General features: G+C 41.2%; 2 protein-coding genes across 2 annotated transcripts in view; both read left to right on the top strand.

The window, feature by feature from the left end:
- Positions 1-15,184, top strand: part of VPS13C (vacuolar protein sorting 13 homolog C) — a 178,252-nt gene extending 163,068 nt beyond the window's left edge. Inside the window, exons 89-90 of the transcript XR_010347747.1 lie at positions 13,996-14,265; positions 15,167-15,184. The gene's annotated coding sequence lies outside the window, so the exon portion shown is untranslated. The remainder of the gene's footprint in view (positions 1-13,995; positions 14,266-15,166) is intronic.
- The window catches only part of RORA (RAR related orphan receptor A), a 472,196-nt gene that overhangs the window by 48,597 nt on the left and 397,419 nt on the right, over positions 1-26,180 (top strand). The window lies entirely within an intron of this gene.

Raw genomic sequence — 26,180 nt, forward strand, 5'->3', positions numbered from 1 at the left:
ATGCTGAGGATCCCAGTAAGGCCTTCTGCTCACGGATGTGCATTAGGAAGTGTCTCCCTCCCTACAAATGTGGGTATTGCTGCTAATGAAACCACTATTTGTCAGGATTAAGGGAAGCAAAGGGTAAGATAAATTTCAGCTTTAAAAGGATTTGTCTAAAAAGACACAAAGAGATACCAACAGTTACTAAGATTTCAGATTTTCTGAGCAGTAGCCCTGTAAAAACAATGTGTGACACCATCAGTGAGTCTCACAGTGGCTTGCTAAATCCACTTGTGGTTCTGCTTAAAATTAGACTTCCAAATAAATTCTAGACATTTCATGAAAAAGTGCTGTTGTGAGGATTGCAATATTTCCAAAGAATTATTTTCAACCTCCAGTTGTGTAGGGGAGCTTCCTCAATCTACTTGTAATAAGTTTCTCATGTAGGGATTAATCACTTCTCTCCCCTAGGAAGATTATGTTCTCTTAATTTTTGTCCCTTTTTCCCTGGAGCACTATATATAAAGTGGCACAGTCTCACAGGGAAGTATTTTACCTGTGTTACCTGTACATTAGGAGCAAGAGCCTTACCATACCTGTTACTGGGGCCTGCCCTCTGCAGTCAAGGCAGGAAACTGGTCTAGGACTTGATTCTAAATAAAAATCCTAACTAACTTCTGAGGTGTAAGATTCCCAAATCCTGCTTTTTCTAGGAAGTGAAAAGTTATCATTCTAGGAATAGTTTGGTGCTGCTAAAAAGAAGTTAGCATCTGGAGAAGTATTGGCACAGATTACCTTTCTCTAGGTTCTCCTTGAGTTTTAATCATTACAGTACTCCCTTATCCAGAAATAAGCATGGTCTTCTTTTTATTTGGACATACACTTCTCTGTGTTGTGCTAATCTGCAACATTCTTAATTAATGGAACAGTCTTTACAACAGATTTAATACTTTATTTGATGTTGTACAGGAAGGTTAATTTTCTCCTTTGAAATTGTCTGCCTAGTGGGGAGGAAAGGCTCCCTTCATTTGCAACCTGTATGAAGATTTAGTTCAGTGGTCATTTGCTTAGAAGACCAGGGTAAAGAGAGTCTGTTCATCCCTTAGGACCTGTAGTTTTCCTGTTTGCCCAAACTACACTCCAACCACTGACTTTTGAAGTCTCACTTAAGATTGTCACTCAGATCAAAACTTAGACCTGTTGTGAGAAAGTTTGGGGTTCTTTTTGCTATCCTCTCCCTGCTTTACCATGAGGTATTGTGAAGCCTGATGTTCATCTCCCAGTGCTGCTGTCAGGTACTCCATCTCTGAGCAGTGCCATGTGGATTTGTTTTCTTGCTGTTTCTGGAGGCGTGTGTATTTCTTGGATCTGCTTTCTGTGTCTGGAGGAGTGTGTTTGTGTAAACTGCTCTGCTTTGCAGTGGATGCCCACAAGTACTGCTCAGGAACGTGTTCTCCAGCTGCTCTGCCTGGCTGGCAATGAAATCCAGCAATGAACTGGATAATATATGAACTATATATATATTATATATATATATATATATATATATAATATATATGTATAAAATAATGAACTGCTCCTTTGCCTAGAAATCCAGAGGAGCAGGTATCTACTTCAGCAGAGTTAAAACTGTGTGTGGTACATCTGCCTCTTGTCTTCTTGCTCCCTAGTCATTCCTTCCACTGATTTAACATTCTCAAAAAGATAACTCCCTTTCTTTTCCTTTCTACACTGACTCTTTTCCAAGAGACTGGTGTTTCCACCATTGCTCACAGGACATTTGGTCCTTGGGCCAGTTTGTGTAATGCCTCCCAGTGAACTTTTCACCTTGTTGAACTACACCATCAAAATTTTTCTGATGCCAACTGATTCTCTAAATTCCTAACCTAGGTCATCTGCTAAGAGTGGTATTAGCTGAAGAAGAGTACTGAAAAACCTAGAAAATTAGTCAAAATAGATTTATCTTCTGAAAAACAGCACTAAATAAAACCTCATAGAGCTCCTTGTTTATTGCCTCTCATGACTTAGGAGTTTAGGTCTAATAGTCATTCTCCAGATATTTGTTGTGGTTGGGTTTCATTTTTTTGCCTCTAAATAACACAGCTAAAGGAGTTAATTCTTCAGTGGTAATGGAAAGTGGAGTTGTTGTGACTGCAGGTTTAGGATTTGTTTTCACTGAGGTGTCCATAGGTGACTGTATCTAAAGCATTTGAGAATTTCTCTGAAGAATTACAAAGTTGTATCTTTTAAGGACAACTTTCTTAGAATTTCAATCTGAGTGTAACATATCCTGTTTTATTTGTATGCCTTTTCCAGACACCTTGCTAAGAACCTCCAGACAGAGTTCCACTGTCTGAAGTGGGTATAAGTCTGCTTTGCAATTTCAATAACAAAGAGGAAGAGAGAAAGAACATAGAAACAACAGATGAATATTTGTGGCAACACAGCTAGACTCTGGAGCTACAAACACCCTTCCTGGGGTTTTCTGGATGGTGTCAGGCAGGCTGATGTTCTCTGTGTGAACCTGCTCTTGCAGCTCAGAAAATCTTTGGCAGATAGCCATTATTTTTGCTGCACATATATACAACTTCAAGCACCATGGGCTGCTTGATATGCAAAAATTATGCATAGACCTTGGATTCTACATGTTAAGTAGGAACTAGGGGTTTATCCAGCATTGCAGACACTGATCAAATTGTACAAGTTTTATGAACTGTACTTTCAACTACAAACAACCTGTGTTTCCTCTGGTTTCCAATTTTGCCTGTCTGAAACTTCCCCCATCAAGATTTAGGTCACTATTAGGTAAAGGACTTGACTACAAAAATTTCAGGGAATGAATCTGTGAAACTTCCAAACCTTACATACCACCCCACACACCTCCCAGACTCTCTCTGTATTTCCATCTCTCATCCAGCATGCAATGCACAGTGTAGGTGACTTCATCCTTCACTCTGAGATGCCTTAGGATGATGATGAAGCACAAATAATGGCACTTGGTCCCTCCTTCCTGCCTGCCCTGCTCCCCAGGTCCTCAGTCTGACATGACAAGAGAACATCTGTGGGCAAGGGTGTCACAATTCACTCAGAATTTAGTGGACAAGATTGCAGCCCAGCACCATCAGTCAGGTGCAGCATATCTGTGCTCTGACAAGAACTGGGGCAGATTCAGGGAGGTCAGCAGAAATACTAAATAATGGTGCCTTACAGGGTAACTTTGTGGCCTCAGTGCTGCTAAAAGATTTGAGGCCACCAGAACCAAGTGCTGTGCTAGAAGCCTTTCCAGACTTCAGCAGAAGAGGAATGCAGGGGTACAGGGCACTTCCACTGCCAATGGATGAGGAAACTCTCTAGCTTTTGGCTAAAGCTGCCTCAGTTCTTTATGGGATCAGCTTCTCTTAGCTGCCCGCATTGTTACCCACAGTAATATATTTGAGTTGGTATTTGTATGTAATATTTGAGTTGGTATTTCTGGGTTATGTTTAAATCAGTATTTGTGTGTTGTATTTGAGTTGGTATTTATGTGTTAGTGCAGGGCCCACTGGGGGCTGGAAAGACTAGAGAGAGCCCAATAAGAAAAATCAAGCAAATTGAAAGGAATAAGTAAAAAGTAAATAGAATATTTTACTTTTATATTGTATGTAAATCTCTGGGAAATAAATGCAGTAGTCAGCTCTGTCCTTGTGTCTTACAGTGATGAGAATTAGCCCAAAGCAAACTTAGCAGAGAAATCACATGTTGTTAGTATTTTCATATTTTTACTATTCCTGGAAAGACTGAAGGCTTGGGCAGTATGAAGGAAGGAACAATGATGTGTTCTGCTTTTCCCCTGGCTAGATATTCCTCAGCAAACTTAAATATATTGATCAGGCAATTATAGAGCAGAGAGTACTCCAAACAGATGCCTTATTTTAACATTCCAACATTTATTCTAATTCTGATTCAAGTGACATTTAAATATGCTTAATCCTGAATTTTTATGCATTATTTTGCATACCACAAAAAGATGCAAGCAAATGTACTGTAAACTGCAGATTTTATGTCTTTAACTTTTGGGCCACGTAGTAATTTGTTTTGCTTTCACCACAAAGCATCATTGGTGTGGTATCTCTTTTTCACTAGTTGGTTTTAAAGCATATTCTTAATCTCAAACTGCATTTGCTATAAAAACAAAATTGCTCCTGAGAAGGAGTATTAAACTGTATTTCTTGGCGTTATGTGCTTTTCATCATCAAGAAACACACTGTTAATCTCAGGGAAATGTTAATCTTTGGGTGTACACAAACAGCAAATCTTTTTTCTAATTTCATACTTAAAGATAATAGGCTGATTCATATTGGAAGCGGTGAAGCCTGAAAGTGAAATAGGTTTAAATTTACAGTTAAGCAGACTATTTTATGTTTTGTCTTGTTTTAAAAAAGATTCATGGCTATTTACAAGTAATTGTGCTCACAGAGTAAGTCATTTACGTAGTTATATATCTTTTTCCCTGATTAGAGCTGTAGTTTCTTTTCCAAATCTTAAACCAAAAACAAGGTTTTAAAAAATGAGAATCAGAAGTCTAAATGCAGAAACTGTATCAAAATGAAGTGAACTGTCAGGAATCTATGAATATAAATAGTTTTTTGCAAAAATGCGTTATCAAGGAGTTCTCTCAACTATATTTGGCATTTTTGGAGCAAGAGTGTTGGTGTTTTATTAAAGAACAGCTGAAAAGGGAGAGTTTGTGGACCTTCAGCCTGGAGTGGTCTTGAAACAAATATCAGAAATCTCAAAGGTGTACTAATGCTACTGTGGCAATATCCAAAAAACCATTATTTTTTTAAATGTTTTTGGAGCACACATCAACCAAAAAGCTGTAAATAATCTACAGGAATGCTGAACTGTCACAAAATTATTTATGATGAAAGCAAAGGTTATAAAATATTCATCTTTTTTTTTATTCATGTAAGAGGGTGAAATTAAACAAGGGGAGCAGCACACCTACTTTCTGTGTCTCCTGCTTACCCTCTTACTGCCTAATAATCCTGGGAAGAGGTGGACTGGGAGCATTTCAGTTACAGTTCTGAGCAGAATTTTATATCATTATGTCTCAGACTTTCTCAAATTTGTACTTAACCTGATAACTTGGCCTACAAAGCAGGTGCCACACAGACTATTAAAGACAGAATGACAGGCTGATGTTCATGAAAAAGGAGGAGCCGTGTTTTGGGGCAGCAGCTCATTCTGGGTTTGCAGTCCTGTGCTGTCCTCACCTTCCAGAACTTCAGGTCCAGTTAATAGGGATAGCATGGAAAACGTGGAATGTGGGGTCAGACTCCCAGGTGATACATAGCCTTTTCAGGTACTGAAATACAGTGCAGCTCTGGGGTATTTTTGGTCACAGACTGAATTCTTACAGGTTTATTCAACAGCAGCTGTTGTTGGCATTTCAAGCGTGATGCCTTTTGCTTTATCTATGGTTCTGGTCAGCAAAGTGCTCCCTGCCCTAAGGGCTCACCACAGCTCTGTGGGAGCTGAGAAACACCCCAGGACATCCACAGGGTTTAGGGGCAGCAGGTCTCTCAGGAAGATGGGCTTGAGGCATGCAAAATTGACACTAGTACTTTTTATCTGGTCCATTGAGAAGGTGCCACTGAAGACCATGTGTATGTGCTGTAAATTACTTCCAGACTGGCCTATGTGTGGGCATCAGATCATAAAACAAGGGTGAAAAAAACCCCAAAGGTGGAGGTTTGGATAAAGCCCACAGCTGAATGCTGAACAGTTTCTCTCTTCAACTAGCTTCAACATGGGGAAAAAAGCCCCACACAAACAAAAAGAAGGCTCACTTGTGTGGGTTCCTGTTTGTCTTTCACTCCTTTTCTGCACCATTTGCCCAGAACCTTGAATATGTTAAAGGAGGCCAAATGGGAAGAGAGGAAAGAACATGGAGAAGGGGTGGAAAGGGGAAGAGCACTATCCAGTCCCTGTATCTCATATACTTGCCAAAAAAAGGAATACCACCCACTTTCAGGATGAGGATCAGGCTGCTGCAATCATTTATTCGACTGCCAGTGCTGTATTCAATTCTCTGGATGCCATTCCTGAAATCATCTCCCAGACCCCAGCTGTAAACATAGTTACTAAATGCATACCTCATAAAAGCACTTCGAAATGCAAATGGCCCCCTTTTCTTTTGTGTGCATAAAGCCATTTGGGCGTGCATGTGGGTGTGCATCATATTCAATTTGTCTATGATTGACAGACTGTCTTCCAGACCAGAGGGATAAAAAGAAAAGTGGAAGTCAAAGCCTCTGATTTTTATTTCAGCAGTAGCCAGGCACATACATCTGTGTGCAGAATTTGGCACTCAGCAAATCTAACTTTTGCCAAACCAACAAGAGTAATTGGTGTAACAAGGCTCTTGTGAAATGAAAACACACATGAACTACGTATTTCACATCTCTGTATGGGAAGTTATTTTTAGGGTTAATTTGGGTTATGCAGTTATATTGTGGGTGATTAATACAGGGTCTTTACCATGCAAATGGTGCTTGTAAGGAGCAGAAGCCAGCTGATTCCCTTGGGAAGTCTTAGTGCTCTGGCCATAGTAGGTGCACCACAAACATGTGTGATGACATTTTCCTGCAGCAGACCCCTTGGAATACAGTCCCAAGCACAAATCACTCTTGTGATAGGTTACATGAAGAGAGAGGAGTTTCAGTGATGCACAGATGCTGACTAGATCCTGTGGATGGTTTCCTAGCTGTGGTGTCCATGTTGTTTGTTGTTCCATCACCAAGGGATGCACTTAACAGACATTTCATGGAGGAAGATGTATTGATTGGAGCTGGTTATGTAGCACAGGGATGAAATTGCTCTTTCCAAAACGCTTCTTGGAAACTAACATGGGTGTTTAAGTCCTAGCTGTGCATTCCTAGTGGTAGACCTTGCAATTACAAAATGACTATTTCTGAAGCAGCATTAACTAACTTGTTATTATTCTTTGAAACATCATGATTTTTATATGCTGCAGATTATTTTCATTTGTTTCCTGGTATTTGTGTCTGTAGGGTGTCCTGGGATTGTACTCCCATTCTTTTCTCTGTGGACAGAATGGCTAGAATTTACACAGGAAAGACAACTAAGTGCCTTATGAATCAAAGATTTCAAATACTGTGTGCCTTATAATAAAATCAGAATTGGATACATTCTTTTTTGTGTTTGATTGAAATAGCACTGCAGCATGTAGGGTACTTATGAGAATTTTATGGGGAAGGCATAATAATACCAACTCTTCATTCCCTTTAAGAGAAAGCTTGGTGAAAAGGGGAAATAGAATTTAACCCTCTCACAAATACTGAAAAATTATTTTTGTACAAGTCATGAGTGTATCAGGTTTGTGACTTCCTGAAAGTATTGGTGAAAAAGAAAAATTGGGTGGTTTTCACACAAAGGGAAATCCTCTGTTTTCCCTTCCTAAGATGAATAAGGTTATTCAATACCCACACTGCCAACAACTTCACAAGACCAGGCAAAAATCTCTGAAATAGGGATTCAAGTCATGCAGTTTTTCTATGATTCATGTGGAAACTGACAGCAGTACCGATGAAGCTGGTCCTGCTTTAAAACATCATTTTCTGGCAAAGAGAGAGGATACCTTAGATGAAAATTAAATTGGTTCCTAAAGACTGTTTCAACAGACTTACCAAAAATCAAAGTTGAGTTCAGAGCAAGAAGTACTGCCAGCCACATACTGTGCTCTTCCATGAGCTTGCTTCTTCCTTGGCACTGGCTTGGCTTGGAACCTCTTTCTTAAACTGAACCAGTGGCAAATGTTTAAAAAGAAAGAATGAAAGAGAAGGAAAAATAGAAAAGAGAAGAGAAAAGAGAATGTCATCCTTGATTTGAAGACATCTGCTTTTGTGAGCTTTAGAGCTCATGTTTTTAATTTCAAATGGTCTCATTACAAAGAGCATCTGAGCCCTGGGAGGCTGGTGTCACCTTGGCCCTGTCCCACCAAGCTTTGTGTGTCCGTGGGGAAGGTGCGTCACTGCGCAGGCCACGCCGCCTTTGATGTCTTTGCAGACACCTTTAGAGAAGCATAACAAGCACTTTCCTGAAACTGCTTAAAAATAATTTCTGAACCAAAATTAAAGACCATCTCTTGAGGTGATAAGAAGAATGCCCAGCTGCTTTGTCTAGCATAAAGCAGCAAAGGGTGCATTCCACTGAGGTACAGGCGCTTTTAAATAATGATATTGGCTCTGAGAGCCGAACTGCAGTCTTGGTCTGGTCACCCCCTGAAAGAGCAAATTATTTCTTGCTCTACAGTATCAGATGTGGTCCTTGTCTTATTATTTTTTTTTAATAGTGCATGACCCATGTTCTCTCTCTGCATCAATATCCCCTAGATAATGGCCATCTGTGCTTTAAAGGCTTTGTAGGTAAACTACAGCTATTTAATATTTTCTTTTATAGTCAGTCAGTCTTTTCCTTTTCGTGAAGGAGACCATAGTGATTGAGTGATATAGCCTAGCACTGCTTTGTTACATGATTGTAATGTTTCCATTTATATCACAGTGTCCTCTGTACTATTCAGATTCAGAAAAAGAAAAAAAACCCTACTGCAGAGTTAGATTTTCTGTTTGTAGAAATGCATTTGATAGCAGGGGGAGGGTGTGTTTTCATAAAGTTCAATTTTGTAATAAAACCCAATTTCCTTTTCACATCAGAGCCACACTATGACAAAGGAATTGCAGCAGGTGTCTTTCACAGAGGGAACATAATTGTGAAGCTTGCTGGCATCCTGCTTGCTCAGTCTCTCCAGCACTGGCAGCTGGGTGAGGGGCTGCTGTTAGAGGAAAGGCTTCAGCCCAGCTGTGGCTGGGTGTGTCCACAGCAAAGGAAGCAGCCACAAAGCATGCAGGACTCTGGTCTGGGGTCCCTGTCCCATGTCTGTCACCTTGTGCTGTCCCCTATTCTACTGAGGTAGGTGCTGCTGCTGAATTGACCCTGCCCCAGAGGACAGCAGCTTCCTCAGGTGGTGGTTTTGGTTTGGCTGTCACTCAGTCATTGGCACAGGCTGTCTGGAGTCCTCACCCTGGAGGTATTTAAAAGATATGACTCTCAGGGAGATGGTTTAGTGGTGCACTTGGCAGTGCTGGGTTAATGGCTGGATTCGATGATCTCAAAGGACTTTTCCCACCTAAATGACTCTCTGATTTTATCCCCAGATGAAAGGCTCTAGGGTCACACTTGCCATGCTCCAGTGTAATTGTGTTACAGAACAAACCTCCCTGAGGATGGAGGGGACTGTCCCTGCCTCTGTGCTGAAGCAGAGAGGGAAGAAAGGGCACTGCAGTACAGCAGGGCTGACCACAGCCAAGCCTCTGCGTTTTCTGTGTGGGAGGGATGCTTCAGACAGCCTCTGGTTTGTAACAGGACCCTGCACTTCCTCCTGCCACCCAGAGGCCTCAGTTCTGGGCTTGTAAGAGGGACAGAAGAGTGAAACAAAAGGTTGGTTCTCTCTCTTCCTTTAACTTTTGCCTCCCAAAGCACTCCTTATCACATTCCTCTTAAGGGGGCACGGCCTGGCACCACAGCGAGATGGGCTGCTGTGATACTGCAGACTTAGAGCATGTGAAGATCTGGATGACTTTCATCTTTGTAGCCAATGTGCAATTTCAAGAAAAGGGCACCCTGCCATGGATATTGTACCTTTGTCACTAGCACTTAAAACCTGTGTTGAAGCAGAGAAAGCACAAAAGTTGAAATAAAAAAATTCTCAGCGCAATAGCCTGCTGGATATCTGCTTGATTTTTACCTGTGTTCTGGATCTGAATAAGCAGCAATTTCAATATTTCCCTTTCCAAAATGCCCTTCTTGCTCCAGTGAAAAGCTTTCAGGGAGCTGATTTGTTACAGTGACCTCAGACAGGGCTGTCCCAGCTAGACAGGGAATGCTCATTTCTCCAACCATGTTAGTACAAGACCCAAATCTAAATGACTTAATTTCATGTTTTTATTTCTGGCTCATAATGTGAAATGTTGAGGCTGCCATGCCCAGTGCCATGTCTGTAGGTGCCCTTTTGCTGATAAAGTCTACTAGCCCAGAAAGAAGGAATTACCCCCAGTGTTTTGAAATCACCTGAAGACAAGGTGTCCTGCTGAGCACTGCAGAATGGCAGAGAGCAGCTCCTGGGTGCTCCCTGATACTCTTTTCTCCTGTTTAGTAACCTCTGATTGTTGCTGTCAGTTTTACAAGGCTTACAAAACCTGGTTTCTATCTTCAACTGCTGTGCTTATCTCTTGTTATTGTCTGTATGCTTAGGTAATCGCTCATGTTGACAGAGAATTTCCCTTGTTCTTCCAGGTCAGAGGCACTCTAGTCATTACATTAATATGAACAGTTTAAGAATGGCCAACAGCAAAACCATTTGCTTTCCTTAAATAAACAGCTCACCTTCCTGCAACTTCAATAATCTCTGCTTACCTCTCTCATATGTTATGCCATAAATTTGTGCTGTCTGTGAGCTTTAAACTCCTGCATGTTTCATAATTCCCCAGATTGCATCCTTGGCAACAATTCTGACTTGCAGCCTGTCATTAGTTGTGTTGTCCAAGTATTTGAGATCAGGTGCAGTGTGTTGAGAAGTTGATGGAGCTGACAGATCCAAAACCATTACTATCATAGACACCTTTTAGTAAGCTAGTAGGAAAAACTCTCCTTTAAAAAAATATGGTCTTTAATTAGTCTTCAATAATATGAACGTTGATAGGTTTTAGCAAGGTCCCAATTTATGCAGGTTGTTTGTAACTCAGCATTACATTGGAAGCTTTTCTGAATTATATGGGAAATTTTCTCCTGTTGTGTTCTTCTCATTCAAGGCTTTTTTTTTCCTTTTTTTTTTTTAATCAGAACTTTCTTCACAAAAACAATTTGTTCTAAACCCTTACTTCAGGTTAACACGTTCACTTTTCCATGTCAAGTGTCCCAGTTTCAAAAAGCTGTGAACTCCTAAAAGCAATTTAGCACCATCAGACCAGTGACAGATTTAACTCTGGACAAATCCATGCTGAATTTGTTAATCTGTCAGATGGACTTTTCAATATACAGCCTGCTCATTTCTTGCAAATACACACAGCTGGTGCAGTGATATTTGCTACCAGTTTATGCATCAGGCTTTACCTTTGTATTTGTGTGTCCATACCCTTAATCCTCTGAAAATATTTTCTGAATGAATTTTTCTGTGTTTAATTTGTGGCCATTTTTCACATGCAACCAGAAATTTCCTGCAATGTTCCAGCTCCTAGGAGACTCCTGGCTCTGGATCAGGGATCCAGAGCTAAAAGGGGCTATAAAACCCAGGAGAGATGAGCAACCTCTGGTCTCAGTTACGTGAGGAGTGCTCAAATGGAAAGAAACAGATTTACATTCAGAGGTGCATCAGGGAGGTTCATTGACTGGAAGGCATCAGTGTGCTCATTACATCTTTGAGGTTGATCTAGTGACATAAGAATTTGCAGAAAATATAATTTTTGTAGCCAGCACAGAAACTTTCTGGGACATTTGAGATTTGATCAACCATTTTCTTTCCCATCATCACCATTCAGAAAAGGTGGCTTTTTTTAAGCAGAGAGAGGCTTATTGGGCTGTTGCAGTCGTGGGCTAGTTTGGACTCCAACCACTGATTTAAATGCATGCTACCTGCCAACAACTTCAAGGGAAGCTAGTGGTTGTTTGTAGTGTAAGACACAAACCCTGCCAAATAAATCCAGTATTAACAGTTTGTCTCCTCCCACCAATTACTTCAAAGCAATTGGATGTTTTGAGACAAGTATTGAGCTGTTATCAAAATGTCTCAATCTCTCAGTTCAGACTTTGACATATTCTATAGGGAGTTTATTTCTTTAGCCAGAAATATGGCATTGAGGATTCCACTCAGTAAGTTCCCACTCAAGTTATAGATTTTCTGTCAGAAAAAATAAAATCATGCTTGTATACAGCTACATTTAAAACATATGGCTCTGCTTTGGCATCTGTTCTTTTTTCTATTTAAAGACTTGGAAGTGTATAATAAAAGGGACTATATTCTGTGGCTATAGTTTTTGTTAGGGATTTTACACTGATATCACTATAGCTGTTCTTTCAGAACTATAAAAATAGTTCTTTGCTCTTTGGTCTCTGGATCATAGCTTCTTCACAGGAGCTGTATCACCTGAATTAAAATGTGTTTGATTAAACAGATAAAAGACTAGACCTGGAAAAGGTATTCAAGTTTGTTGTAGAAATGCAGTATAATTAAGCTGAAGGTTTGTATAGTCACAGACACAACTCCTTTTGCAATTCTGAGCTTTCTAATTTGAAGATAAGTAGTGTTACAGTTGTAGTAGACTAAAACACATACAGTGTCTTCATTACCTATCTAGAGTAAATTTGGAGAGCAAAAAAGGTGTCTGAAATTTGCATGCAATTTTTCTTTCCGAACCATACACTTTGCTTGTCTGTAAAGTGTATCTGTTTTAAAATAAATTTGTTTTCCATTTTGATGCCATTTTTACTTCTCATGTTCCAGCTTCCGAGTTCTCAGATTGAGTGTTACAGCGTTATGGACACAAACATGGGAACGATCTCGATTGTTTGGCAGTACCTTCACACTCACTGATCAAACACCAAGTGCCATCTGATTATTTTGACAAATCACAGCAAAGAATACAGTTTACAGTTGGATTATCAGGATCCACAGAGCAAACTATGTGCTAACATATTCATCGCCTTCAAACATGAATACATTTGAGGAAATCATGATCTCCACATTGATAATCTTTGAACCAAAGTAGGCTGAATTTAGTGAGTAAGTTACTCATGAATTATTTGTTCAGCTCTGAAAACAATGATGAATCTTTTAAAAGTCGCAGTGAATTTTTTGATTAATAGAGAGCCTTGAGAGCATCTGTTTTGAATGCATTTGTATATTCATATTGATTGGACTCTTTTTGCACTAGCAGGCTAATGAGACAAATAAAACTTCTACTGCCAAGAGAAAAATTCTCCCACTGAAGTTGTTGCGAGTCTGACCACTGATAAATAAAGACAAAAATCCCTTACAGGCCCCTGTATGATCTTAACAGTCTGAGTAGAGTGCTGGCTAATGGTTGACACCCAATGACCACAGTCATCCTCTTTTTTTAAATTTTTCTTTTACTCAGCCTTTAAACTATTCTCTTTTTCTTCCATTTCATACACATTCTCAAATCCCTTGTATATTTCTCCAGTTGTTTATTACAGTTGATTCAAGGAAAGTTAAATAACTATATATATCTGTCTATCTCAATTTCATATTTGAAGATAGTAAATAGTAGTAGAGGTTTTTTTATGATAGCACAGTTTTAGCCCTCAGGTTCTTAAATCAGTGATGTCACTTTATGGCTTTTAATTTACATGTTTTGGGTGTTTCAACCTGACATATTCTGAGCATAAGACATACACGAGTGCTCAATCTAAAAATGTAGATCCATTTCTGTGACTTAGAGAGAAAAAATTATCATATAATAAATTCTTGGTAATATTTCTTTCATAGGGCACCTACAGTTTTTACTGTCTGCTCATATCGACTTCTCAAATTGGCAAACTGGAATAGTCAGCTCCTCGAAACAACAGAGATTTTTATTATATTAATGATTAAAGATTTTGAGTTGGGTGGGGACTTGGGCAACAAACATATCAAAAGTCTTTTATTTTCAAATGCTCTTTGATTTGAAGGTTTTGTTTGGTTTGAAGGTCTTTGAAGGTTTTGTTGTTCCTACAAAACCTTCTTCACTTACTGTCCTTTGTGGATGCACTGACTTCCAGAAGCTTCCTCACTTACTACTCCTCAGGGAAAATATTTTTTTCTCTATTTTTGAAACCTACTCAAGAGGTTACTTTTTGTCTTTTGCTGAACAAATTCTTTAAGAGAAGTTAGAGGAGCATTTAGAGGGATGCAGATTAAGACCTTCATCACTCCCACTACTTCTTTTTGCCTTGTAGGACAGAAGATCACAGTACAGCTGTGGGAGAAGGATGGAAAAGGAGGATTGTGATAGGAATTGCTCCATATTACTTTCCATGTCACATGTCACATGTGTGTGGAAGCTATCTAATGACAGTGCCAGGGAAAGAATAAAACAGAAAAGTTTCAAAGGTCCAAGAAAGAATCCCAGTCTGAGGCCCAGGGAAGAGGATACTGTTCATATACTGAAAGGGAGACCTAAGCAGGAAGGTGGAAGGAACACTGAAAGCTCAGGCAAAGAGCTGGAGGTGAGTTTTGTTTAGTCTGCTTTTTAGTTTAGCCTTGCAAGGGTAGGATTTGGCTTTGGATAGAAGACTGCAATTACAGGAGCTTGTCTGAGACAGTGGAGGAAAAGTGGAGTAGGGTAGAAAGATACAAGAAATTGGTTTTAACAGATCAATTCTGGGCATGTAGAGACCTCGACAGAATATTTGTTAAATTTTAAGTGTGATAAAATCTCTTCATGCCCAGGACAACTTTATCATGCTGATTGTGGCCCTAGCAGGTGTTTTATATCATATATCACCCTTGCTTTTAGTCAGAATGTCATTTAGTCATTTAGTTAAAATGAAAACTTCTGAGCATTTTACCCCACGGAGCAGAGAACTATTCCTATGATTTTGTTGACATTTGAAGAATAATGGATTCAGTTATGTTTGAATAAACATAAAGCTGTTATTCTCTCAAATGACTTTATTCACAGTGCATATAATAAATCTGCTTTGCCCTTTTTATGTATTGTAGATCCCAATTCAGATATTGAAATTACAATTCTCTCACAGCTCATCTTTATGTGAGCATGCTGGGGAGCCAATTTCACTAGGAAGAATATTTACAGAAAGAGAATTTTAGATTCATATACATGTACATGTGGGAACCAACTGTTGTATTTCCATGAGGAGTTGCACCAAAAGCACTAAGCAGCTATTGTGTCGTGAAAGCAAAACCTATGATTTACTGAGAGCTGTAAATCAACGTAAATTTATTGAGCAGGGAAATTCTCTTATTTATGCTTCCTAATTAATTTTCTAGCTTTTCATTCCATAAAAATAGTACCAAATTTGTTTTTAAAGTAAAGACACTGGTTATTTTTTTCACAGGGAGCCAATTTCATCACATTATTTGCTTAGTTCCAACTTCTTTGTTTAGACAGCTACCACACAGACTTGTTTCTCAGGAAAAAGAAGAGATTTCTCAAGCAAAAAGAGTACGATTACAGAAGGGCATTTCTTTTGTCTCTTTTTTTCTGAAGAGGGAAACTGTTCTCACTTGAATCAAATCTTCACATCTGATCTCAAGTTAGTGTTCTTTTCTCCCAGTGATTTTCCTCTACGAGCCTCTGTGTGCTTGACAAAGCCAGGCTGTCTGTGCCAACACCTGACTCGAGAGCCTGTGTGTCCCTTGCCAGGGCTGTGCCCGGGCTGGTGGGCTCTGTCCCTGAGTGCCACTTCCCCTGTGTCACTGCTGCTTCTGGTCCCAAGTAGACAGAACCAGAAACAGTTTTGCTCTTTCTCATTTTTATGATTTTGATTGCATTTTGACAAAAAGAAAGGCATTCCCCTCGCTTGCTCACACTTCTGCATCACGTGGCTTGCATTGAATTTCCTGGGGAGCCCTTTGCTAGGGTTTAACACTAGATGTTCTAATTGCACCTTTTTTCTCTGAGCTCTAGTGCTCTCTAAACATTTCCTTTGTGGCATGTGAGAGAAATGAATGACATTTGTCACTCTAAAACCTGATATGTCTGTCTTTTTCTTCTAAAGCTCCATGTAGATCTTAGCTAAGGGGATGTTGGAGGGAGGCTTCTGCTTCTTAAGGGAGAAACACTGACAGTGGAGCTAAAGGCTTCTGTTGGAATTCAGTGCGTGCCCCTTCCCTGGCCAAAGCCAGAGCTTTATTGGGGCTGCAGTCCTTACAAAAGTCCTTTGCAAAAGCAAAATCTCACAAAGCAGGGGAAGCTGAAGTGACACTGTTTCTCTGACACTAACCGGCAACCCCTTCAGATTACACCAGGTCTGTATCTTATTTTAGTTACCCTTGTGCTCTGAAGTGTTTTGAGGAGTATTTTTGGACCTTTTAGGAAATCGTGGGGAGTTTGGCACAAAGGCACTGTATTTTATCATGTTCAAACACCCAGTGAAAGAAGGCCTCCAAAGCAATTTTGGAAAATGTGAGTGAAGAGCTGATACATTGACCCACAGGTTACAGTGGGGAGAAATGGCTGTTGTAATGGCTTTGAAAAAACCTTTCTGCCTGCATGACTAGCACTTTTTGCAAAACTAATGTAGACTTTAATAACCTATAAGGTTTTGTGTGTCAAATTGCAAGCTTTAATAGCCTATTAAAAAGCCCTAAAAGTCTTTAATTCATTAAGGTGCAGATTCCCTTCTCTATAGGTACATTAAATCCTGAGGTGTATGTTGAATATACAAAGGAAGTTATGGTGGGCAAAGGAAAGTTCCCAGGCAGATTCTTGCATGGGAACCTGCAGAGCACTGACCTGCAGGAGGTTCACTCTTTGGGCTTGTCCACAGAAGGAATAGTTGCCCACAGGGGAGCTGCTGTGCAGACAGGCAGCGGGCTACAAGGGGCATCAAGGCATCTTTATTGAGCAGATGGAAAGAAAGGCTCTGACGTGCTTTACAGATGATTTTCCCTAATCTTTTTACAATGAAGTAGTAAAGAAATTGTCCATATTAAAAGAAGTTATGGAGAAGAATTGAATATGCTGGAGAAAGCCTTTCAAGTAGTTTTCATGATGAAAACAAATTTCTGGGGCACCCAAACCTGGTTATTAAATGGTATGGTAAAACCAACGTAGCACTTGTTTTGGTTCTATCTGTGTAACAATCAAATATGTCAGTGTATTTATTGTATAACTCCCTTAGGAGCAGATAAAGCAGGCTGACACTGACTCATTTAGTAAAACATCAGCAGGGAAACAACAGGCAGGAACCTGAGGCCCAGGAGACATCGTGGGTCGCCCTGCAGCTCCTCATGCATCGATCGCTGCCTGCCTCGGACAAACACAGACACTTAGGCATGGCAGCATCCTCTAATTAAATCTGTTCCTCCTCACCTCCACACAGGAAATCTGCAGCTGCCAATGGGGCTAGGAAATGGGAGTTGTGAATTACTTGGTGCAGTGGATTTGCATAATTTGGGTTTTTCATTCCTTTTCAATATCTGAGTTCCATTATCTGAGCTGACTTGGGGTTGAACGCCTGAAGCATTTCATGCACCCTAGAGCAACATAAGGGCCAAAGTTGTGATCCTTAGGGAAATATAAGTAACATACTCTCTGCAGAAGGATCACAAGTTCCTCTGCAGACCTAGGAGATGTTTGTGACTTGCCACAGGACAAAGGGGATAAAAATCTGATGAACTCAGGGTTGTGATTCATTTGTGCACTTCCCAGTGGCTGAAACAGCCCATGAACCAACTGAAACAGAGCTCCTGCTGCAGAGCAGGGAAGGGCCAAGGGACTTTCCGTTCCTCTTCAGTGTTGCAAGTGAGGTTTCTGCCCCTCTAACTCTGCTTTCTTGGTTCTCCTGGGGAATTCTCGTAGATAGGTATTTCCTTGTATCCATCACAGGGAGAAAAAGCAAGCATTTTCCTTTTTTCCAAAGGAAAATACATTAAAAAAAAAATAAAAATTACAAGCATCACAACAGCTTTGCAAACAGAATGGCATAAAGCCTACCAAGCCGTCATGTCAGCACCTCCCCAGAGGAAATAATGGGAAAAAATTCAACAAGGAACATTTTTACATCTGAAAAGGAATGTGGGATAGAAATCAGAGCCATTTTTTAAAGCAACTGTATTCCAGAAAACTTGCAATATAAGGTCCAATAAAGCTCAAATAAAGCCCCAGTGAAACTGATTCCCTGTTTTACTTAATAAATTGTGGGAAGTGAACCTTGAGCTAAGGCAGCAGTTAAGTGATGCAGCATAGCTGTGGATCAGGCAGCCCAGAGGGACCTCGTGCAGCTCTGAGGGGAGGGGAAGGCTGGGGAAGAAATGGTTAGAGATTTTTTTTTGGACATGCTGCATGGATGTGTCTTTGTAGAGAGAGCAAAGAGGTGCAGAGAAGATGGCTCCTTGGGCTGGGTACACACAGAGGGATTGTGCTCTGATGATTCCTGGTGCCCTGAGCGCACTGTGACACGGGACTGGGAGGCTGACAAACTTAGAGTTGTGTATTTCCCCCACAACCTTGTGTCATGTTCCCTAAATGTATTACTCATTCATATCTACCTGAAATTTCCCAGATGAGGCATCTTTTGCAGGAGAAAGGAAATAATTTTCAGGCTACCCCAAAGCAGGACAGACCTCATGGTGCCCCTGCAATATGGGAATGTGTAGGCAGATGTGGAAGGGGCAGAAAAGCTTCTGTTCCCTGTGAAATGCCTCTGCCCAGCCCTGCAGCACCTCTGCAACTCTTGGGTGCACAGCCCAGAAGCCACTTAATGGTGTTGAGAATTTCCAGGACAGGGGAGAAGCTGCAGCACAGCACAGGCTGTGCTCCTGCTTTGCCACCTGGTTTGAGAAGAAGCAATATTCCTCTGCCCCCATCCCATGGTAACAAAGCAGCTTCATCTGTGCAATTCTACCAGGAAACATGTAACAAACATATCCTCAGAAAGTTACACAAATGAGGTAAATGAACAAAAGAACTAGATCATATATTATACTGGCCCAATTAATTTTAGTGAAGATTCAGGGACATGAACCCCTATGAGGTTACATCAGCAGCATGCATTTGTGAGTAGATAATAAATTTGTGCAGGCTAGCAACTGGGGACAAAACTGCTTTTTAATATTTCTGCTGCAAAATAGGCTTTCTTCAGTTGTGTCGGGTTGTTCTTATGCTTGTTCCTATTTATAAGAAAAATTACTGTAACATCTTTGTTCAAAACCTGCAAGAGTTGTGCTCACAGTGCTGAAGAGAAACTAAATGCTGCCTAAAATGTTCTCTCAATAAAGGGTAAGAGCAACACACACTTGAATGTTAAAACCTTGTTTAAAAAGTAGTTTTAAGAAACCTCTGGCAAGGAAAACTTGTGTTAGAAGGTTTCCAAACTGATCCAGTGAACTGGATGATGATTTCTGGTGATGTTTTCTGCTACAGTCTAAGAGATTCCCGAGGAAAGAGGTACTTGATACTTTCTTACACTGGGAAAACCAATCATGATCTGGATTTCCAGATGCTGACATTCACAGTAGTAGTGTGTTATCTGCAGCTGTAGGATGGTCCTTTTTTCATTTGGATACAGGGAATCTCATTCAGGGCTTTTATGGGTGTGTGGGAATCAAAGTGGAGGCTTCAGGGATGTCCTTCTCTTCTGTGCACACCTGAAAGACACAAAAGCTGCTTTCATATTTCTAAGAACAGAATGTCAGATTTGAACAAAACTTTACATCAGTAAACATGAATTTCAAACTCCAGTGCTAGTGGCAGCATTGTTCATCTTTAGATACAGTATTTTCTTAGTTTGTTGTAATAACTCTATCTAAAGGCAGCAAAGTCTCTAACTTACAACTCAAGGCAGTTATAGTTTCCCTCAGTTAAAGACTATCAGATACGAGAATAAATAAGTGACTGGTATCATTGATAATAAAATGTAGATCTCCATTTTCTTGATTTTTATTTTAGTTTTGTAATTAAGAAGAAATAGTCTATTTGAATAAACTAATTTATGCACCATGCTGAATAGTGAATTATTCTACTATTGTTTTTTGTTTGGTTTTTTTTTAATTGCAGAACAACTCAAAGGCCCTATATTATTTAATGAGGAAATAACAAAAAAAAAAAAAAAAAGGGGGTGGCATTTTTTACAGGAAAGACACCCAGTATTCAACTCCTTTCATTCTTGTTGGCTTAGTAATATTTGTCTGGATCAGTTCTTCTGGGAGGATGTGTGAGAGCAGGGTAGGAGGCTAGTGAGAGATGTGGAAATGCAGAAGCTTAGGCAAGCATGGCAGTGAGAGCACGCAAAGCTCTAGGTCAATGGCTGGCAGATGGCTTATGAGCTGAGGAGGCTGCTGGCAGATGGTATTGACAGTGTGGACAAGACAAAGATTTTGGCTACAGAAAGGGAGCTTTGGAAAGATGCTAGAAGTTTATCTTTCCTGATAAGAATAATGTCCAATTTGGATGCACATCACATCTTGGGTTTTCTTGGGTTTTGTTTTTTTTCTTTTTTTGCCACAGAAAAGGTAGAGAGGCTTTGCTGCTTTAGGAAAGAAAAAGTGACTGAAACAGAGATTGTGAGGTCTGTTATTTGGTCTAGTTCCCAAATTCTGACCATTCAATAACAACAAAACCCCCTTACTATGTGTAATTGGCACGTAATTATTTGTGATTACTAGTCTGATTCCTCTGCTGCTCTCACTGTTACTGAACTAATTACGCCTCTTATGCAACATTAGCAAATTAAATCATTCCAATTATCCACATTTATATCCTTGTGCTTTCTCTACTGCCACAGTTCCTTCTCATCACCCTGTGTGACGGTGCCTGTCACACTTTCATTCGCAACCTACTTTCTTGGTAGGCAATTAGTGGGTGCAGGGGCTGGGCCGGCTGCGAGCCCCCTCCCCAGCCAAGCAAGTGCCTGAAGCTGCTGCCCACGCTGCTGGGGCTCTGGAGGGTATGGGGTACACAGCTCTGGGGCGTTGGGGTACTCAGCTCTGTGCCCACCCTGAGCTCAGATGCCTCAAAGGCAGGAAGCTTGTCACTCTCAGAGGGATTTAGAGAAAAGAGAATGCCTTCAAATGAAGTAAGAACTGGCTTAAAACGTCACTTCAGATGCACACAAAAGACGGCTGCTACTCAGTCTGGAGTCTGTTCAGTTTAGGATGCGAAAATACAATGGGCAATGAACTCAAACAAATGGAAAATATCGTAGGAAAGTGCATGGTCTGCTATAGGTGTGTTAGCAATGAACCTTGAGCTGGTCTGGCAGCAGTGAGAACATGGGCTTTTAGAAACAGCTCATACTTTTTTCTGAGTTTGAGAGGGCACCAGCCCAGCTGATGCTCTGTGAGATGAGTGATGGCTGTCCATCAGGCACAGCTGACCATTGTCAGCCCTTGATTGTCCTGAGGAGCCTCACCCCAGCCAGGAGGGTGCCCCAACTTCTGCCCTTGGCCCTGAGGGAGCCCTTGGAGCTCGGCCTGGGCTCTCGCCTCCTGAGCCCTTCCTGAGCTGTGCCTTTCTGCAGCTGTGTCTCTGCCCAGCCATGGACACTGCTGCTCTGCACCCTTCGGGGAGCAGCTGGCCCTCACCGTCCTCTGACGTGTGCCAGAATGTGGCTTGGAGCCTAAAGCTGCGATGTGGATCTCGGCTCCTGCCGAGCTGAGCTGACTTTGTGAGAGGGAAGTGCTGAGGTAGCGCCGAGTTCAAATGGCCGCGTCCGTCCGGCCCTCAGCGCCGGGAGCTGGCACGCTCAGGGCAGGCCTGGCCGCAGCCCCTTCCAGGCAGCAAACAGGCCTGCTGCTCCTGGTGGTGTGCTAGCAGGCAAGTCAGGTGTCAAAAAGCCTTGTGTGTTGGTCAGGAGTAACTCCTGAGCTTTCCCATTCTCCCTCCTCAGAGAGGTATTGCTGTGGCTGTGATGTAGATGTACTACTTCATGTGTTGTAAAATATCAGCATTACTGTTTTCATGGGATTTGGGCTGCATCGCATACTTAGAATATTCACCTTCCTAGTATTGTGTGGAAAATCACTCTCTGAAAAGCCAGGGTCCACAAAGGAAACAGAAGTTCTGCAACTTGATCTGAAAAAAGGGAGAGAACCCCCTGGGCCACACCCCTGCGGGGTCCCAAGTTTTTGGGGACAGCAGACTCTGTTGATAGTGAACTTCCAGCCGCTTGTTGCCCTCCTCTTTCCCTGCTGGCTGAGGAACCAGGAGGTTACAGCCCTCCCGAGCCGCCTACCACATATCCTCCCTTGAACATGCCTGGTCATTTTCCCCTTTCAGAAGTCCAAACTGTCTGGGTTCTGTAACAAACTTACTCGGACCTATTTCTGCCATCCCCCTCAGTTCAGAAATTCAAATTTTATGGGTTCTGTAACAAACTTTCACGGCTTGGTGTCCCTGCAGACCCCCACAGCCGTTCCTCAGCATACGAGTGGTTTTTCAGACCAAGTCATCAGTGAGGACATTAACACCCATTTCTCATGCCAGCCTAATGGAACCATTCGAAGCAGAACCTGCAAGCCAGAGATGTGTTCCCACTCTGCTGCCCAACCTGTTGGGACAGGCAAGGAGCTTCTGCTCCTCTCTGGGGACAGCCACCCTCAGCTGCCAGCCCTGCCTTCCTCTCTCACCTGGCTGAGGCTGTGCAGCGCAGCTTGGGGGCCATAGCAGAGAGAAAAGGTAATTATGGTACCTCTGGGTGTAACTGTGTCTTTCAGTTCAATATTTAATATGCTGTATATAAAATACTGTCTGCTTACAAAATACTTAACTGCAGAACAGCTCTTCTCTGTTGCAGAGGATTTACTGTTACCTGGTTAGGCCTCTGAATCATAAGAAGAACAGATGCTTTGAATATCCTGTTATATTTTTATTTCCTGCTGTAACAAAATCTCCCTTTGTTACTATAATATCTACTTCTGCTGATTTTCAGACACAGAAACTTTAAATGACAAGCCAACAAAATAGTATTTTTAGCATTTATCCTTAGGAAAGGAGCGTGATATACTCTTATTAGGAAGGCCTAAGTAGAAACATCAGGATACAGAAGCATAAAATAACTTTTCAACAAGAATCCAGTGGGGCCTAGGAAGGAAGCTGGTTTCCTTTGCCTAGGCCTTTTAGAAGAGACTGCACAGCAAGTGTCTGTCCAGGCTTGAGCATTAAAGAGTGAAGTAGGAAGATGGCAAGCACAGAGCACCTCTGCACCTTTCAGACTGTTTTGAATGACATTTTTCTATGTGCAGAGCTGAGGACAGGTGACAGGTTGGTAACTAGTCAGACAGGGGAGTTGTTCCCTTTCTTCATAGGTAAGAATCTTGTTTTATAGGAGGGCTAGAAGCAGATATTTAACTTGTTTTGTTTTGTCTTTATGCCATTTCCTCAACAATGCTGTGTGCTAATGACCAAATCTGGACTTCTTGGGACAGTGCTTGACAGAACATCCAGCACTGCTGAGCTGTCATGGCAGGAGTGTATTGTAGAAAATCCCTAAATTCAGCAAAGCTGTCTTTAGGAAAACCTGGCCATGTCCTGTATTAGCAGGTGCTGCAGCCCATGGTGTTTGTCCCTGCAGTGGAGATGGGTGCTGTGCTCCAGAGTTACAAATGTCCATGAGGAATGACTCAAACCACACCTGCCTGCATGGCAGTAACAGTGAAGAGCTCTGTATGTTTGTGATGACAGGTGAAATTTAGGATGGATGGATGACCAGTCTTGCAGGGATCTCTTCCAGATTCTCACAGAAGTTTCATGTATGAATTCAGCTAATGAACAAGGGAGAAGTTTTCATCAGCTGAGTTAATTAGCTCTGCCAGCAGCCTGAGGAACTTCCTGGTTCCCTTGGCTTCCTCTTAGAAGAATGTAAATTATACAGAAGGAATTGCTCCTATGTCTTTATTTTTAAACTTGCTGCTTTCTGTCCTTTTGAATGTGGGCAGCAACTGCAAGATTTAGAAATTAGAGTGGTAAGGAGCACTTGAAAGATTTCTGTTGAATGGTGTAGACTGTTTTAACGTCCTCTTAGTGGCGACTGCTTTGGATCTCTGGCAACTAGAAAGTCTAAACACAAGCTTTTAATTACTTAAATGCAAGCTGATTGGTTGAGTTTATGTGGTAATAATCTGCATCAACAGGTGAATTTGTCACTGCTTATTAATGGTGCTGTAGAAGGTGACTGATGTTTTCTTAATACGAGTAGCTAACCTTGTATTGAGCATATCAGTGTTAGTAGCAGCTGTTAGTCCAACTCTTCAGTTTTCATCTGTTTAATGAAAGCTTCTGGCAGTTATAAAATGTTTTTGCCAGTGGTTCTGTGATGATTCGGTGTTCTGCTTTTGAAAAAGTAAAGTTTTGAAGTTGCATACTTATTAAATTTACTGGCATCCTCTTGACAAGATATTCTTGGTGTTAACTGCACTTCTCAGGTACTGCAGTTCTGGAAGCACGATTACAATGTTTAGTGTGATTCTGCCATCCATTATCACCAACACCACCTACTTCTGCAGAGCTGTAGCAGTGGGCGTGATGCTGTCTGGTGCACATTATTGGCCTGCAATTCTGTACACAGGAAGAAAATAAACAACCGACTTGTAATAACGTGGTTATACATTTTAATTTCATTTTGGGATTAATATTCAGGTTGCTAATTCAGAAATGGGTTTTTAAGATGGGAAATTGGTCTAACCTGGAGAAGTGCAGATTTTTCTCCTCATGGCAGGTATGGCTGCAGCAGAGTGGCAGCGTTTGGTCAGCAGGGCATGCTGTTCACAGTGTGCCAAAACCTCCTTACCTGGTCAAGATAGCATAGAATTTGGTGTAGACATCTGTTTGTGTCTCAGCCAGCTTAATTGCTGTGACCCTAATGAATCCTCTTTTCCAGTTCAAAGCAAGCTGAACCAAATAAAATACATGTGTCTTTCCAAATGACATGAGGGAGGAGAGCAGATGCTATCCTAGTGCAAGAGCTTATTTTATAGTCTGAATGGGATATGATAGAAAAATTCTGGTAGGTTTTCTCAGGCATAAAGCAATATTCATCAGTCCAGTCATGTTACCATATAATGTTACTGTACACACCAGAGATGATGGAAAATGCTCTGTAACTGATGCTAAAAGATGCAAATATTTGCTGTATTTTGTACACAGTGATGAAAAGTTGTGACAGGGACCAAAGACTCCTTTTATGATAGCAGCCATCTGGTAAAATAGAAAGGCACAATATTTGTGCAGGATGGCTTACAACTTTAAGGTAGGCTAAAATGCTGCCAGACTTGCTCTTGTTGCTCCTTTCTGATCAGAGTCCTGCACTGCTTTCTCTGCATATCAGGATGACTGACAATCCTCAGGTCACATTTGAGCTGATATTCATTGGCCAATATTTATTTTTAGTTAAATAATGGGCAGACTTTGTCAAAGTCATATAAGGTTCTAGAGTGTCTGCACTGCAGGGTTTCATCTTGCTCAGGGATGAATATATAGGTACTTCACTGCTTCATGACCTTTGTTGTTTTAGGAAGGATGAGAGGGGAAGCCCTTGCCTCTCAGATGCTTCTCATTCCTGAATTCCTCAGAGCTCATCCAGATTTCATTATTCTCCCTCTGGAATCCCTGTGTGAGCATCTCAGCCCCTCTGTCTCATTTGTTTGCCTTCCTCTCCCACAGCCAGTGCAGGTTCCTGTGGTAGCACAGGTCCTTTGTTAGGCCCAAGGCAGGAGGCTGCTGCATGTCTGCTGTCCTGTCTGGACTAAGATTTGCCTAATGAGGCCAGTTATTCTGTGACAGGTGCACATATAATAGTTATTGCAGAGAATAATTTAAATTACAAAACAACTTTAATTCCCTTACAGCTAACCTTAAAGGAGCACAAGCTTAAATAACCTTGGCTAGATTTTGAGCTGCATAATGTATGAATAACCTGCACTGCAATAAATAAACACATGAAGCTTACATTCAAGTCCAAATAGTATGCACTGTGATTGAGGAGCAGTAAAAAGAACAGGATTTCTTAATCAGATAATTAGTTCCTCTGGGGGGAAGGGACTGTTTCCCTATGCAGGGATTAATGTGTTTACTGGCTTTATGGTAGGTTCTGTCCACACCACCAAAACACAAAGCAAGTGGTAGCTTCCTCTGACCTACTACAATATGAGGATAAGATACACATGATGACTTAATTAGATCTGTCAGCTGTTCTTAATTCTGTTAAGCATGGAACTTGGGATGACTGGGTGGAAACAGCAGTTTTGGGTGAACTTTGATAGACTCTCAGGCTGATATGGCAGCAATCTTTTAACCTTTATTCCTATGGAGCACATCTCTGTAGTAACTTGAAGTCACTCTGTGCCACTGATGGCTGACAGTCAGCCATACAGAGACACTATACCAGTGTCTGTTGAATTGTAAATCTGATGAGATTGAACACATTCACCTCTCAGCTAGAGCAGACAAACAGCAGCAAAC

The sequence above is a fragment of the Passer domesticus genome, chromosome 14, assembly GCF_036417665.1.
Source record: "Passer domesticus isolate bPasDom1 chromosome 14, bPasDom1.hap1, whole genome shotgun sequence".
In the NCBI taxonomy this organism is placed as follows: domain Eukaryota; kingdom Metazoa; phylum Chordata; class Aves; order Passeriformes; family Passeridae; genus Passer; species Passer domesticus.